Source organism: Hipposideros armiger, unplaced genomic scaffold, assembly GCF_001890085.2.
Source record: "Hipposideros armiger isolate ML-2016 unplaced genomic scaffold, ASM189008v1 scaffold_497, whole genome shotgun sequence".
Taxonomy (NCBI): Eukaryota; Metazoa; Chordata; class Mammalia; order Chiroptera; family Hipposideridae; genus Hipposideros; species Hipposideros armiger.
Window position 1 is genome coordinate 108,932 of NW_017731847.1, and position 15,077 is coordinate 124,008.

Below are 15,077 nucleotides of genomic sequence, written 5' to 3' on the forward strand. Positions count from 1 at the left end.
GTATATGTAAGTTTAGTACTATCTGTGGTTTCAGACGTTATACATTAACTAGCAACTGGAGGAAGAGATGGTTCAGAAGGCTGGAGTGCACATGGAAGAAACCTAGCATAAAGCTTCTATATAACATTGCATCCTCTTAAAGTATTGTCTCATTAAAGCACTATAATATCAATTAAGCAGGTTTAAAACATGGCTTCACTAGGTCCATTATATGTCCAAGAGAAAAACTGTACAAGACCAGCATTTGGAGTCTGCGAACAAACCCTTACATAGAAGGAACAAAACTGTGGCCACTTAAATCCCTACCATAAAAGTATAAAGTAAAGAAAGAGGATGGGGACTGAGGAGAGAGATGGAAGGCTGCTGCTCTGGAGCCTGATGACCAGGGGCCTCCGGCTGAGCACAGGGTTTTCAGAACAAGTGGATGTTCCATTACAGGAGAGATTCAGTGTTTGGGGAGAAGTCTGGGGGGAAATGAAATTGATAAGGCTGTTAACTTCCTAGGCAGGAAGAAATAAATTTTATTTTCGATGTGTTCCTACCATCTCCCAAAGCTCTCCCGTTTCAGCTGGTCCTTTCCCCTGTGTGCAAATCTAGGTATCAACCAGGGAAGTCTGTTAATGTGACTTATTCGGCCTCCTCGTAAACACCCTTTTTAAAATGACTCAGATATTTCACAATTCCAGAACAAATTCCTAATTAAAGGATATATGGGGTACAGCACTGAACTATGCCTGAATTTAAACTCAGGTCTCTTGGTAACTGGCTGTGGAATCTTTGACCCTCACTCAGTTTCTCCATCTGAAATTTCAGGGGGTTAGGCTCACTAGAAAGATATCTAAGGTTTATTCCAACTCTAATATTTTATATTTAGAATTACTTTTTAATGAATAAATACATGTTTTACTTTATGGGAAAATTAGGTTTGATATGTGTAAGGGAAAACAATTCCCAAGGAATGGAAAAAGTTATTTTGGTATTACAGAGTTCATTTTCCATTGCAACCCTCTGGCAAAACATTGTTAATTCTGAGCTTTACCCTCTTAAATACTGTATTGGTTTTCTATAGCTGCCATAACAAATGACCACAAACTTACTGGTCTAAGTAATACACATTTATTATCTTACAGCTCTGGAGGCCAGAAGTTGAAAATGGGTCTCACTGGGCTAAGATCAAAGTGTTAACAGGGCTGCATTCCTTCTGGAGGCTCTAGGAAGAGACAGATTCTAGAGGCCACCCAAATTCCTCAGCTCATGACCCCATTCCTCCATTTTCAAAGCCAGCAGTACTGCATCTCTCTGATCATTCTTTTGTCATCACATCTCCCTCTGACCACAGCTGGGAAAGTTTCTCTGCTTTCCTAAATTTCTTAAGAATCCATGTGATTGTGTTAGGCCCACCTGAATAACTCAGGATAATCTCCCCATTTCAAAGTCTTTAACCTTAATCACATCTACAAAGCCCCCTCTACTCTGTAACAAATTCCAGTGATTCAGATGTGGACATCTTTGAGGAGCTATTACTCTACCTACCATAAATACCTAGTCATCCAATCAAGCTAGTAAGAATTTCTCCCAAGCTTAGAATTCTGTTGACTTCCTCCATTTTACACTTAGGGCTCTACAACATTCTTTCCTTTCTCTCCTTTATTTATCATCCATTTGGATAACAATGTTCTACAATTAAATTTCACATTTGATATTTATCATTCTGAAAATTCCTTCAAAATTTTAGAAAGCCCAAATTGGAACATTCATTTAGTCTCTCAATTTTGTAGTAAGTTAAAATTTTAAGTAAACTTGATCTACACACTGCATGTTTTCCCACCTCATCGAATTTAATCTCTGAAAACAATTTTTAAAAATTATTCTAAGTACCTTACATGATTTTTGAAATTTGAGCAGCATGTTATAAATGTTAAAGAACACAAGTGTATATACATTTTACTGACTTTGTGACATATACTTAACATACAATAAACTGCACATAAAGTATATAATTTGTTAACTTTTGACACTTAACAAATGTGTGTGTGTGTGTGTGTGTGTGTGTGTGTGTATAAAGAATATATCTGTCACTCACAAAAGTTTCCTTGTGTCCCTTTATAATTCATCCCTCACTAGAGCTCATGTCTCCAGGCAATCGTGGACCTGCTTTCTGAATAGTTGTATTTTATAGAATCTCATATAAATGGAATTATGTCCTTTTTCCCTGGTTTCTTTCTCTTATTGTAATTATGCTGAGAATCAAACACATTGTTTTATGTATCAATAGTTCATTTCTTTTATTGCTGAGTTCTATTCCATTGTATGGAAACATTATTTGCCTACTGATGCCTTTGTTTTTAATTTTTGCCTATTACAAATAAAGCTGCTGTGAATATTTGGATACAAATCTTTATGTGGTCATATATGTTCATTTCTCTTGGATAAATGCCTAGGAGTGGAATGGCTAAGTCACTGGGTAGGTATACATTCTGGGTCTTTAACAAAGAGCCAAACTGTTTTCCAAAGTGGCTGTGCCATTTTTGCATTCCCACCAGAGGTATATAAGAGTTTAGCTGCTCCACATCCTCACCAACACTTGGTACCGTAAGCCTTTTTAACTGAAGACATTCTAATGTATTCAGTGGTATCTTGTGGTTTTAATTTGCATTTCCCCATGACTAATGATGTGGACCATCTTTCCATATACTTATGTGACATCCATGTAGCTTCTTTGGTGAAGGGACTGTTCAAATATTTGTCTATTTTTTACAGGTTGTTTTCTTGAGTTTTGACCGTTCCTTATATATTCTGAATACAAGTCTTTAATCCGGTATGAGATTTGAGAATATTTTCTTCCAGTCTGTGGCTTGTCCTTTTAGTATCTTAAAGGCGACTTTAAAAGAGATGCTCTTAATATTGATATAGTCCAATTTATCTTTTTTCTTTTGTAAACTATGCTTTTGGTGTTATGTTTTCAAAATTTTTACCAAATCCAACGTCACAAATATTTTCTTCTAGAAATTTTATAGATTTGGGCTTTACATTTTTGTCTATGATCGATTTTACATACATGATGCAAGGTATGGATTCAGTTTTTTGTATATGAATATCAAATTGTTCTACCACCATCTGTTGAAAGGCTATCTTTATTCCCCTTAACTGTCTTGGCACATACTCAAAAATTAACTTACCATATATTTTTCTGGACTCTTCTTTTCTATGGATGTATCTATCTTCACACCAACACCATTATTTTGATTACTTCACTATAATAAGTTTTAGAAATCAGATAGTGTTAAGTCAAAGAAGTTCTTCATAAAAATTGTTTTGGCTATTCTAGGTCCTTTGCATTTCCACAGAGATTTTAAAAACAGCTTGGCACTTTCTACAAGTTACCGGCTGGGATTTTGACTGGGATTGCACTGAATCTATATCTATAGAGAAAACTGACAATATTGAGTCCTCCAATCCTGGAACACAATATTCACTTATTTAGGTTTTCTTTAATTTCTCTCATTAATATTTTATAGCTTCTAGTGTAGAGGTCTTACATATCTTTTCTGAAATTTACCCTTAGGTATTAAATATTTTACTGTAAAGGGTATTCTTTTAAAATTTCAACTTCTGACTGTTCATTTGCTAGTATATAGAAATACCATTGACTTTTCTATATTGATCTTGTATCTTGCAACTTTGCTAAGTGCACTTAATTGTTCTAGTAGTTTTTTTTTTAGAAATCTAGGCAATCATGTCATCTGTGAGTAAAAATTTACTTCTTCCCTGGCAATCTGAATGTCTTTTATTTCTTTTTCTTATCTGACTAGAAACTCCAGCACAATGTTGAATACAAATGGTGACAGTGGACATCTTGCCTTGTTCCTGATCTTACACAGAAAGGATTCAGTTTTTCAGCATTAAGTATGATTTCAGACAAGATTGGCACGTTCAGGGTGTTATGGCTGTAGACGTGATTTCAGATGTTGATTTTTTATAGGTGTTTTTTGTCAGAGTGAAGAAGTTCCCTTCTATTCCCAGTCTGTTGTTGTTGTTCTTTAATCAGCAATGCATGTTAGATTTTTTTTTTTTTAGAATTTTTTTTTTTTAAAGATTTTTTTTTAATTTTTTAATTTTTTTTTATTGGGGAATAGGGGGGATGGGAACAGTGCTGGGGAATTGGGGAAAGGGGAACAGACAAGTTGCTGTCGTTTTGTTCTTCAATCTAGTTGTGGAGGATGTTGCTTCACTGGCCCAAGTTGGCACCATCGTTGCGCTCTTCTCTGGCGAGGCAGATCAGTCGCCGGCTTCTGGACGGCCGCTCACTGCGGCTGCTGGCCGCTCACGCTGGCTGCTGGCCACACACGGTAGCCCATGGCAATCCACTGCCACAGGGACTGCAGCCCACGCCGTCGCCGGCGACTCATGGCAGCCCAGCTCCAGGTTGAGCTGTTGTTCAGCATCTTAGCTGTGGAGGGCAGTGTCACTGGCCCTCATATGTGGGATCCGAACCGGGGCCCTCTGGCATCCCAAGCGAGTTCTTAACCATCGCGCCACTCGGCCGGCCCCATGTTAGATTTTGTTGAATGCTTTTTCTGCATCTACTGAGTTGGTCATATGATTTCCCTTTTTCATTCTGTTAACATGGTAAATGATGCTGATTTTCAAATGTTGAACCAACCTTGCATTCCTGGGGCAAATCCCATTTGCTCATTGTATTTTATCCTTTTTAGAATGTTGTTGGAATCAATTTGGTAACATTTTGTTAAGAATTTTGCAACTATGTTCATGAGGGATATTTGCCTGTAATTTTCTTTTTTTGCAATGTATTTGTCTGGTTTTAGTACCGTGTCATGGAATGAGTTAAGAAGTATTCCCTCCTCATCAATTTTATGGAGTAATTTGTGTGAAATTGGTATTATGACTTCCTAAAATGTTTGGTAGAATTCATTAGGGAAGTCATTTGGACCCAGAGTATTCTTTGGGGGAATTCAATTTCTTTAACAGATATAGAATTACTCAGGCTCTTAGTTTCTTTTTAAGTGAGCTTTGTTATTTTGAATCTTTCAAGGAATTTTTCCATTTCATTTAAGTATCTAATGTACTGGCATAAAGCCAGTCATATAATTCTTATTTATCATTTTAATAACTATTGGATTTGCAGCTTTACCAACTCTTGCATTCCTGATAGTGGTAACTTGTGTCTTCTCTTTTTTTCTGATTCATCAGGCTATTATCAGTTTTATTGGTCTTCTCAAAGAGCCACTTTTTTATTTCATTGACTTTCTCTATTGTTTTCCTGTTCCCTTATTTCACTGGTTTTTGGCTTTTACCTTTAACTTATTTCTTCTGTTTACTTTGGGTTTGTTTCTTCTTTTTTAGTTCCTTAAGGTAGAAGCTGAGGACACTCGTCTGCAACCTCACTTCTTCTCTAATATAGGCATTTAGTGCTATAAATTTCCCTCTGAGCACTTGCATGAGCTGTATCTCGCAAATTTCATGTTGTGTGTTCATTTTCAATCAGTATAAAATATGTTCTACATTCATCTTTAATTTTTTTCTTTGACCATGGGTTTCTTTAAAGTGTGCTAGTTTCTAAATATTTAGGAGATTTCCAGGTATCTTTCTGTTATTGATTTTTAATGTAATTCCCTTTTAGTCAAATGACATACTTTTTTATGATTTGAGTAATTTTAAGTTTACTGACATTATTTTCTAGACCAAAATATGGTACATATTAGTAAATGTTCTGTGTAATTAAACAGAATGTATTATATATTCTTCTGTAATGGGTAGAATGTCATACAAATGTCAATTAGGTCAATTGGTTGACAGTGTTGTTAAGTCTAAATCATTACTGATTTTTTTGTCTATTGTTCTATAAATTATTGAGAGGTAAGGTACTGAAATCTCCAACTATAATTGTGGATTTGTTCCTCCTTTCAGTTCTATCAGTTTTTTTTGTTTGTTGTTGTTTTTTTTAGTTTCAGGTGTACAAACAGTGCAATAGTTACACTTTTTACCCCTCACAAAGTGACAACCCCCTGCCCCAATCCACCGCCCCCACTCCCCCCACCATATCATACATATCTATTACAATTGCATTGACTCCACTCCCCACACTATATGCCACATCCCCATTTAACATATATATATATATATAGATATATATATATAACTATAGTTGACATACAATATTATTCAATGTTAGCTTCAGGTGTACAGTGCAGTGGTCAAGCCTCTACACTCTATCAGTTTCAGATTCATGCATTTTGAAGCTCTGTTATTAGGTTCATAAATATTTAGAACTATTAGTTCCACTTGATGAATTGACTACTTTATCATTATGAAATGACTCTCTTTATTCCTGGGAATCTTTGTTCCAAAATCTAGTTTGTCTAAAATTAATATAGTTATTCCAACTTCCTTGATTAGTATTAGCATGTAATATTCTTTTCCACCTTTCATTTTTAGCCTATTTGTATCTTAATGTGTATACTAGGTTTCTTGTAGGCAGCATACAGTTGAGTCTTGTTTTTATACCCAATCTACTAAGCTCTGCCTTTTAACTGAGTTGTTTTAGATTTCTTATAGTTGATAAGATTATTGACATAGTCTGGTATACATCTAACATCTTATTATTTATTTTCTGTTTGTCACATCTGTTCTTTGTTCCCTTTTCCCTTTCTTCTTAGATCTCGGGGTTTACAAGTTTTATCAAATTTGGACATTTTTAGCCATTGTTTCTTAAAAAACATTTTTGGCACTCCCCCTCCTCTTCTCAAGACTACAATTACAGTAAAACCTTGGATTGTGAGTAATGTGGTTTGTGAGATTCCGCAAGATAAGCAAACATTTCTAATACATTTTAACATGGTAAATGAGCAATGTCTTGCAAAACGAGTAGTTTGTTTCCAGAATGAATTATGCTTGCAAACCAAGGTATTACTGTACATGTATATTAGGCCACCTGAACTTGCCTCACAGCGCATTAATGCTCTATTCATTTTTTCCTAATTTTTATTTCTTCTCCGAGATTTATTTTGGGTAGTTTGTACTGCTATGGCTTCAAGTTTACTGGTCTTTTCTCCTGCACTAATTTGCTATAAATCCCATATAGTATATTTTTCATCTCACACACTGTAGTTTTCATCTCTAGATGTCCAATTTGGATCTTTTAAATATATTTCATATTTATTTAACATTCTCAATCTTTCATCTACTTTGGTGAAAATATGGAATATAGTCATAACTGTTTTTAATATCTTTGTCTACTAATTCTATCATCTGTATCATTTCTGGGTCTGTTTTTATTTACTTATTTTCTTCCTCATGGGCTGTGTTTTTTCCTGTTTCATTCCAAGTCTGATATTTTGACTGGAGGCCAAATGTGAATTTTACTATGATGAGTGCAAAATATTTTCATGTAACTATAAATATTGAGCTTTGTTCTAGGATGCAGTCATTTGAAAAGAGTTTGATCCTTTTGAGGATTGTTTTTAAGCTTTGTTAGAAAGGATCAGAGCAATCTTTTGTTTAGAGCTTCATTTGCCCCACTGCTGAGGCAATAATACCCTTCTACATACTCTACCCAATGTCCTGTGACTTATGAGGTTTTCTCTCTTTGGCTAGTGGGAACACAAACTATTCTCAGCTCTGAGAAAGAATGGGAGGGGGGGGTTCCTTCTAATCCTTTTGGGTGGTTCTTTCTTGGCTTTGGTTAGCTTCCACACATTATGTGCACTTATCAGTACTCATCTGAAGACTTAAGGGGACTCTCTGCAGACCTCTGGAGTGCTCTCCTTGTGCAGCTCTCTCTTCTCCAAACTGTGCACGTTGGCCTCCAGCAACATCTCCTCAACTCAAGGAGACTGCTGGGCTCTGCCTGAGTTCCCCCTCCTTATACTGCAGCCTGGAAACTCTCTCCAGGCAGTAAGCTAGAATAATTGTAGGGTTCATCTGTTTCTACTTTCTTGGGGATCAGTGTCCTGTGCTGCCTGTTGTTCAGTGTTTGAAACTTCATATATTATTTTCTGGGGCTTTTATGTATTTGTTATATGATTACAGCCAAGAGAGTAAATCCATTCTCTGTTATTCCATCATGGGTGGAAGCACAAGTCCATGAGTGCATTTTTAAGTCAGAATAAGGGAGACACACAGTAAAAAGACACAACTTATGAATGGAGTTTCAAGTGGGGAAAAGTATCTGACAAAATAAACACTGTTTAGAAAAAATTTTGACAGTCTGAAATTTGAAGGGTATAGTTTTTCCATGACATTACAAAAGTCAAAGCCTGTAATTAATGATAATAAATCTCTCTCCTTAAATGGCAGGTACTTTACTTTAAAATAGCAGTCAAAACAATGGTTTTGTGCATATTTCTGGAAATATACATAATTGCAGTATCTTATTTTTTCCTTAGTCTATATAAGAAATGATTTTAAACATTACAAAAAATTATGATTTTACATTTCTAAAGGCCACTTGTAAATATACCAGAATTTTTTTTAAAAATCTAAGTTAAAAACTATTTTTCCCCTTCTTTTGATTAACTCAACTGAAAAATATACAGTGGACATCATCTTAACAGTTCTAAGTCATAACGCTACAAAAGTTGGCTTCTATTTGACACTGGCTTTTAAAAATTTTTTTTATTAGTTTCAGGTGTACAAAACAATATGATTAGACATTTGCACCCCTCACAAAGTGATTATCCCCAAATCTACCACCCCTCCGTCATTGTACATAGCTATGTATTACAATACCATTGACTACATCCCCTATGCTGTACTTTACATCCCGTGACTGACTATAATTATAGTTGACATTCAATATTATTTTATATTAGTTTCAGGTGTACAGTGCAGTGGTTAGGCATTTATATAATCTATGAAGTGATATCTCAATAAATCTAGTACCCATCTGACACCATACATAATCTTTACAACATATTGATTATATTCCCCATATTGTATTTCACATCCCCGTGACTATTTTGTGACTACCAATCTGTACTTTCTAATCCCTTCATCTTTCTCACCCAACCTCCCAAAACCCTCCCATCTAGCAACCATCAGTTTTTTCTCTATTTCTATGAGTCTATTTCTGTTTTGTTTGCTCATATATTCTATTCTTTAGATTCCACATATAAGTGAGATCATATGGTATTTGTCTTTCTCAGTCTAACTTATTTCACTTAGCATTATATTTTCTAGGTCCATCCATGTTGTTGCAAAACGGTAAGATTTCATTCTTTTTTATGGCAGAGTAATACTCAATTGTATAAATGTACCACAATTCCTTTATCCAATCGTCTATTCATGGGCATTTCTAGTATTATTAATCTTTAGCAGATCTATAAAACTTGCCTTTGTTTCAGAACAAATCTCAAATGGACACCTATAATATGCAAAACCTATAAAGCATTTCAATATGCTGAGATTTTAACACTGCTTAAACTAGAAAGAACACACTCTATAGTGATTTAACAAACAACATATGAATAGCAGTTTGTCACCAAACCACATGGCTTGCTTCTCTGAATACCTATTTAAACTTTTAACTTGCCCTAGCACCACCTACAGATCTCTGACCTTAAAGAGCATATGATTTCATAAGAAAACAGCATACACAGATGCAAAAAAAATGATAGAATACAACAGGGGCAGAGAAGACAGTAAAGAACTCTGCTTGGATGACTTCCTTTTTTCCCTTTGAAAATCACTTTCCATCAAAGTGGCTTCTGTGGCTCAGACTGCACTGTCTGGCTCCCTGCCCTCACGCTACTCAACCACCATTCATTCCATTTATCAACAGCAACTGTATAAACTAGCCAGATTCCCAAAATTTCATCAAAAATGAAAATTTCACTAAGGAAATTTCTGAAGAAAAGTCCTAAGCTAGGATGTGAGGGAGGGTTTTTAATGGAGAATGAAAAGCCTGGGAAGAAACTGAGGGAAACTCATTGAAGAGAAAGAATTCAAGGAGTTGAGTATTAAATCTGAGACTGGCCCATACTAATCATGACCTTATACCTCAGCTCCTCACCTTCATGTACTCTTTCTGGAAAGTTAAGTAAGTCTGGTTTTTATCTACAGAGCTAAGGGCTTCCTCTTGAGTTAAAAAATTATTCTACTAACTGCAGCCACAGCCCCCGCCACTACCACCACGGTCACCACTCAGCCGAGGCAACAAAATGCTCAGATCCTCTTACTCAATACACCTCCCAAGCACAAGCTCCAGGATTCCCAAAAACCTGGTCTCCAGCTTGGCTTGTGGGGACCCGTCAGGCTGGGGGGCAATCTAACTACTTAAACAACAAATTCCAAGGAGGGCTGAAAATCCCTCAAGATCCTGGTTTCAGGAAATCAAACCAATGTAGCCAAGATAAATATACCAAGTACCCACAATTCACATCAGCGAATGACACACATAAGTGGTGATCCAGAGATAGACCCCAAAGACCCCACTGGCTGTCAGTAAAAAACAGATGAACAGCCCCACCTCCTCACCACCCAGCAACATCTCCACTCCAAAAGCCACCCCCTCCTGATCCATTCCAGAAGGAGGCAAGCCAGGAATAAAATGTGATTTCTTCCTGGGGAAAAAGAATAAGTCTATTAGCCAAAACTTAGTTAAAATTTTAAAATTACAAGTGCAATGTATTACAGAAATTTTGGGAAGGAAAGGAAAAAAGAATTCACTATACTTCAAATATTACAATTTAGGGGTACTTATTAAAAAAATAGCCTTTATTTTTTTGAGCAGTCTTAGGTTCACAGCAAAATTGAGTAAAATAGCCAAAAGAGCCTTGAAAAGAACAAAGTTGGGAAGATGCACATTTGAGAGTTCCAAAACATATGACAAAGCTACAGTAATCAAGTCAGCATGGTACTTGGATAACGACAGACATATAGATCAATGGAATTGAGAGCTGGGAAATAAACTCTTACACTTAAGGTCAACTGATATTTGAAAAGGATGCCAAGACAATTCAATGGGGGAAAGAATAGTCTTTTTCAACAAATGGAGCTGAGACAGTTGGATCTCCACATGCAACACATTACAAATTTGGACACCTTTCCTCACATCATACATAATAAAGACCTTAATGAAAGAGCTAAAACTATCAAATTCTTACAAGAAAACAGGGGTAAATAAATCTTCATTGACCTTGGATTAGGCAATGGCTTCTTATGTGAAACTGAAAGCACAAGTAACAAAGAAAACAGATAAATCAGACTTCAAGAAAACGAAAAACTTTTGTGCCTCAAAGGACACCATCAAGAAAGTGAAAAGAGAACACATAGGATGAAAGAAAAATTTTGCAAATCATGTATCTGATAACAGGGTTGTATCTAGAACATATTAAGAATGTCTATAACTCAATAATAAAAAGACAACCCAGCTAAAAAATGAGGAAAGGATTCAAATAGACGTTTCTCCAAAGAAGATACACAAATGGCTAATAAGCACGTGAAAAGATGATCATCATTAGTCACTAGAGAAATGCAAATCCAAGGCACCCGTGAGATACTACTCCATACCCATCAGGATGTCTATTAGGAAAAAGACAGATCATAACAAGTGCTGACAAAGATGTGGAGAAAGTGGAACCCTCACGCATTACTAGTGGGAATATAAAATGGTGAGCTGCTTTGGAAAACAGTCTGGCAGTTCCTCTAAAAGTTAAAGTTATTTGATCAACAATTCCAAAAAAATTAAAACATATGTCCACACAAAAACTTGTGCATGAGTGTTCATAACAGTATTATTCATAATAGCCAAAGAGTAGAAACAAGCCAAATGTTCATTCGCTAATGAATGGGTAAACAAAATGTAGTAAATCCACACAATGGAATATTATTCAGCAGTGAAAAGCAATGAAGTACTGATAACATGCTACAACATGAATAAAACTTGAAAATATTATGCTAAATGTAAGCCAGCCACAAAATGCCATTTATTGTATGATTCTACTATATGAAATGTTCAGAACAGGCAAATCCATAGACAGAAAGTAGACTGGTGTTGCCTAGGGCAAAGGGGGAAGTAGGGAGTGACTGATAATTGGTATAAGATTTGGTTTTTGTGGTGATAAAATGTTCTGAAGTGGGATAATGGTAATAGTTACACAACTCTGAATATACTGGAAACCTTTAAAGAGGTGACTATTAAGCTATGCGAATATTATCTCAATAAAGCTGTTATAAAAATTATTCTATTCAATGGATAGACCATTATTCATGATATACATCACTTTCAATGTATCTATTCTACATAACATTGCTGTGAATATTTTTGTGCCCAGGCTTTTATCATATAATTAAGAGTATGGATTCTTCAAACAACCTGCTTCCGTGGGAATCTTGGCTTGACAACACAGCAGCTGTATAATCTTTGGCAAGTCATTTAACTTCTTTGTGCCTCAATTTCCCCATCTGTGACATGAGGTTAACAGTATCCACACCTCTTGGGTTTCTGAGGATTAAATGAAAGAATGCACATAAAGGGCTTTGCATAGTGCTTGTCACATAGTAAACTTTCAGTATTAATAGTAGTGGTAGCTGTTATAATTGTCATTCCAGTTTGTATTATTTTCTTAAGATGATTTTCAGAACTGGTATCACTGGGTCAAAAATCATGAACATTTATGCGTGTGAATACATTTTGTCAAACTACGTTTCAAAGGGAGTGCACTAATTTGTGATGCCAGTAGTAAACACATGAGAGAATGAGGGTAATCATGGCATCATTAACATTATGCTATAGTAAATTCGTTAACTAAACAGGTGTCCCACTTTATACATTTTTGCTGCTTTTGGCCCTCTGCAGCTTGAAACTCAATAGTTTTCTAATTATTCTATGAATCCCGCACACCATGAATACCTACTGAATGTGACATCTGCTCAAGACCCTACACTATGGGAGACCATGGAAGCTGAAATGAGTAAGGCCAAGGATTTTGCATGAGGTAGGCAAAGAAACATTTTAATTCAAGATAACTATGATTAAGGATAAGAGAGATACAAAGTATTTACAAGGGTAGGGAAAAGATGGCAGTTTGGGCTGGTTCTTGAAGGATGGGCATAATTTCAACTGGCAAGGGTGTGGCAAGAGTAAAATCAAAGCTGGTTAAAAGACACAGCATATTCCAAGACTACGAGGCTGGGGTACAAAGTGGCTAGGGGAGAGAAAGGAGAGAGAACAAGGCACAGGGTGCTCCAATGAGCACAAAGAGGACCCTCAAAAACAGAGCCAATGACTATGTGAGCTGAGGGGGAGGGTTTCCTCACAGGACATGCAGAATGACACGAACCATCCTGACCCATCCAGGGAACGGCATGTAATCCAATTTGGCTAAAGTGAAGGGTACATGTGGGAAGGAGGCAGATGATGCTAAATAAACAGCCAGAGGACTGGCCGTGAAGGACCTTGTGAGCCAAAATAAAGCATTTGAACTTTATTTCAAAGGAAATAGAGAACTGAAGCATTTTAAAGAAAAGAAGTGACAATCAGACCGACTTAAAAAAAATTTACTCTGGCAACACTCCAATAGCTTCCCATTTCACACGGCATAAAATCCAACGTCCTTCTTACGTTTAAACCCTATAGCCGGTCTGGCTACATCTGAAATGATTTCCTACTGCTCCTCTCACTCACCCTGCTTTTGCTATACAGGCCTTCTTGCTGCACCCTCCAAAATCCCCCTCCTCTGGGCTTTTGCACTTGCCATTCCCTCCTGCCTGGAACTCTTCCCTCAGATGCTCCCTCACTTCCTTCAGGTCTCTGTTCAAATACGTTCTTATCAGAGAGGGCTTCCCTATTACCCAATATAAAAGAGCAAGAAATGATAGCAATCTGCCCTACCATTTTTTCCCCTCCACTTACCACCTGGCACATATATTTATTTGTTTGCCTATTGCCTCTCTCTTTTTACTAGAATGTAAGTTCCATGATGGATCCTCTCAACAGCTATATAATATAGGAACTATTACCGCCATTGCCAGGTGGCAAAATTAAGGGGCATAATATTCTAGTGAACAGTGGAGCCAGGGAGAATGACTCCTGAGTCGACACTCTAACCATTTCCCATACAGACTCTCTCTTGTGGTGTCAGAGGTCCCTGACTTTGATTCTAGAACACTTCCTGTGAACAGGCTCCATCCTGACAAGTACCAAGACAGTAAAAATTCAAAACTCACACTATCCTTCTAAGTAGATATGGAGTCTTATAATTTGTTATTAGTCAAGTTTCAAAATCCAGGAAACATTCTTTATTTTTATTATTATTTTTTTTTAATTGGGGAATTGGCGGATGGGAACAGCACTGGGGAATTGGGGGAAGGGGAACAGACAAGTTGCTGTCTTTTTGTTCTTCAGTCTAGTTGTGGAGGATGTTGCTTCACTGGCCCAAGTTGGCACCATCATTGCGCTCTTCCCCGGGCGAGGCAGATCAGTTGTCAGCTTCTGGACAGCCGCTCACGGCAGCTGCCGGCCATTCCCGCTGGCTGCTGGCTACACACGGTAGCGCATGGCAACCCACTGCAGCAGGGGCTGCAGCCTACACCGTCGCCAACGACTCACTGCAGCCCAGCTCCAGGTTGAGCTGTTGTTCAGCATCTTAGCTGCAGAGGGCAGTGTCACTGGCCCTCACATGTGGGATCCGAACCGGGGCCCTCTGGCATCCTAAGTCAGCTCTTAACCAATGCGCCACTCGGCCGGCCCCCAGGAAACATTCTTTAAATAATTAAAATACACAAAGTATCTGGACTTCTATCTATCCAACAATAATTTGTATTTTTTCTTGTTTAAGACCTACAGATATTAAAACAAGATGAAAAGATTTTATGAAACTAGAAGGAACATAGTATATGACACCAAAATTAGCTTTCCAAGACCTTTTTTCAAATAAATATTCAATTTCAGAAATAAAATTAATTCCATCTTTAAAATAACCCATCAAGGTTTTCTGAGGTATCACTACCAAAAAGAAGAACGAACATGTGTTCCAGGTAGATACCATGTTATGCAGTAAATACAGTATCATATGTAGAGTAAAAGAATGAAACTGAGGTCTCAGTAATATTTTCTC

At 36.8% G+C, this 15,077-nt stretch overlaps 1 protein-coding gene across 7 annotated transcripts in view; it reads right to left on the bottom strand.

Moving 5' to 3' along the window:
• The window catches only part of FKBP5 (FKBP prolyl isomerase 5), a 93,274-nt gene that overhangs the window by 57,897 nt on the left and 20,300 nt on the right, over positions 1 to 15,077 (bottom strand). For 2 of the 7 annotated variants that reach the window (XM_019667459.1, XM_019667460.1), the window contains exon 2: positions 12,335 to 12,463. The exons of the other annotated variants lie outside the window; for them this stretch is intronic. The gene's annotated coding sequence lies outside the window, so the exon portion shown is untranslated. The remainder of the gene's footprint in view (positions 1 to 12,334; positions 12,464 to 15,077) is intronic. 7 annotated transcript variants of the gene reach the window in all.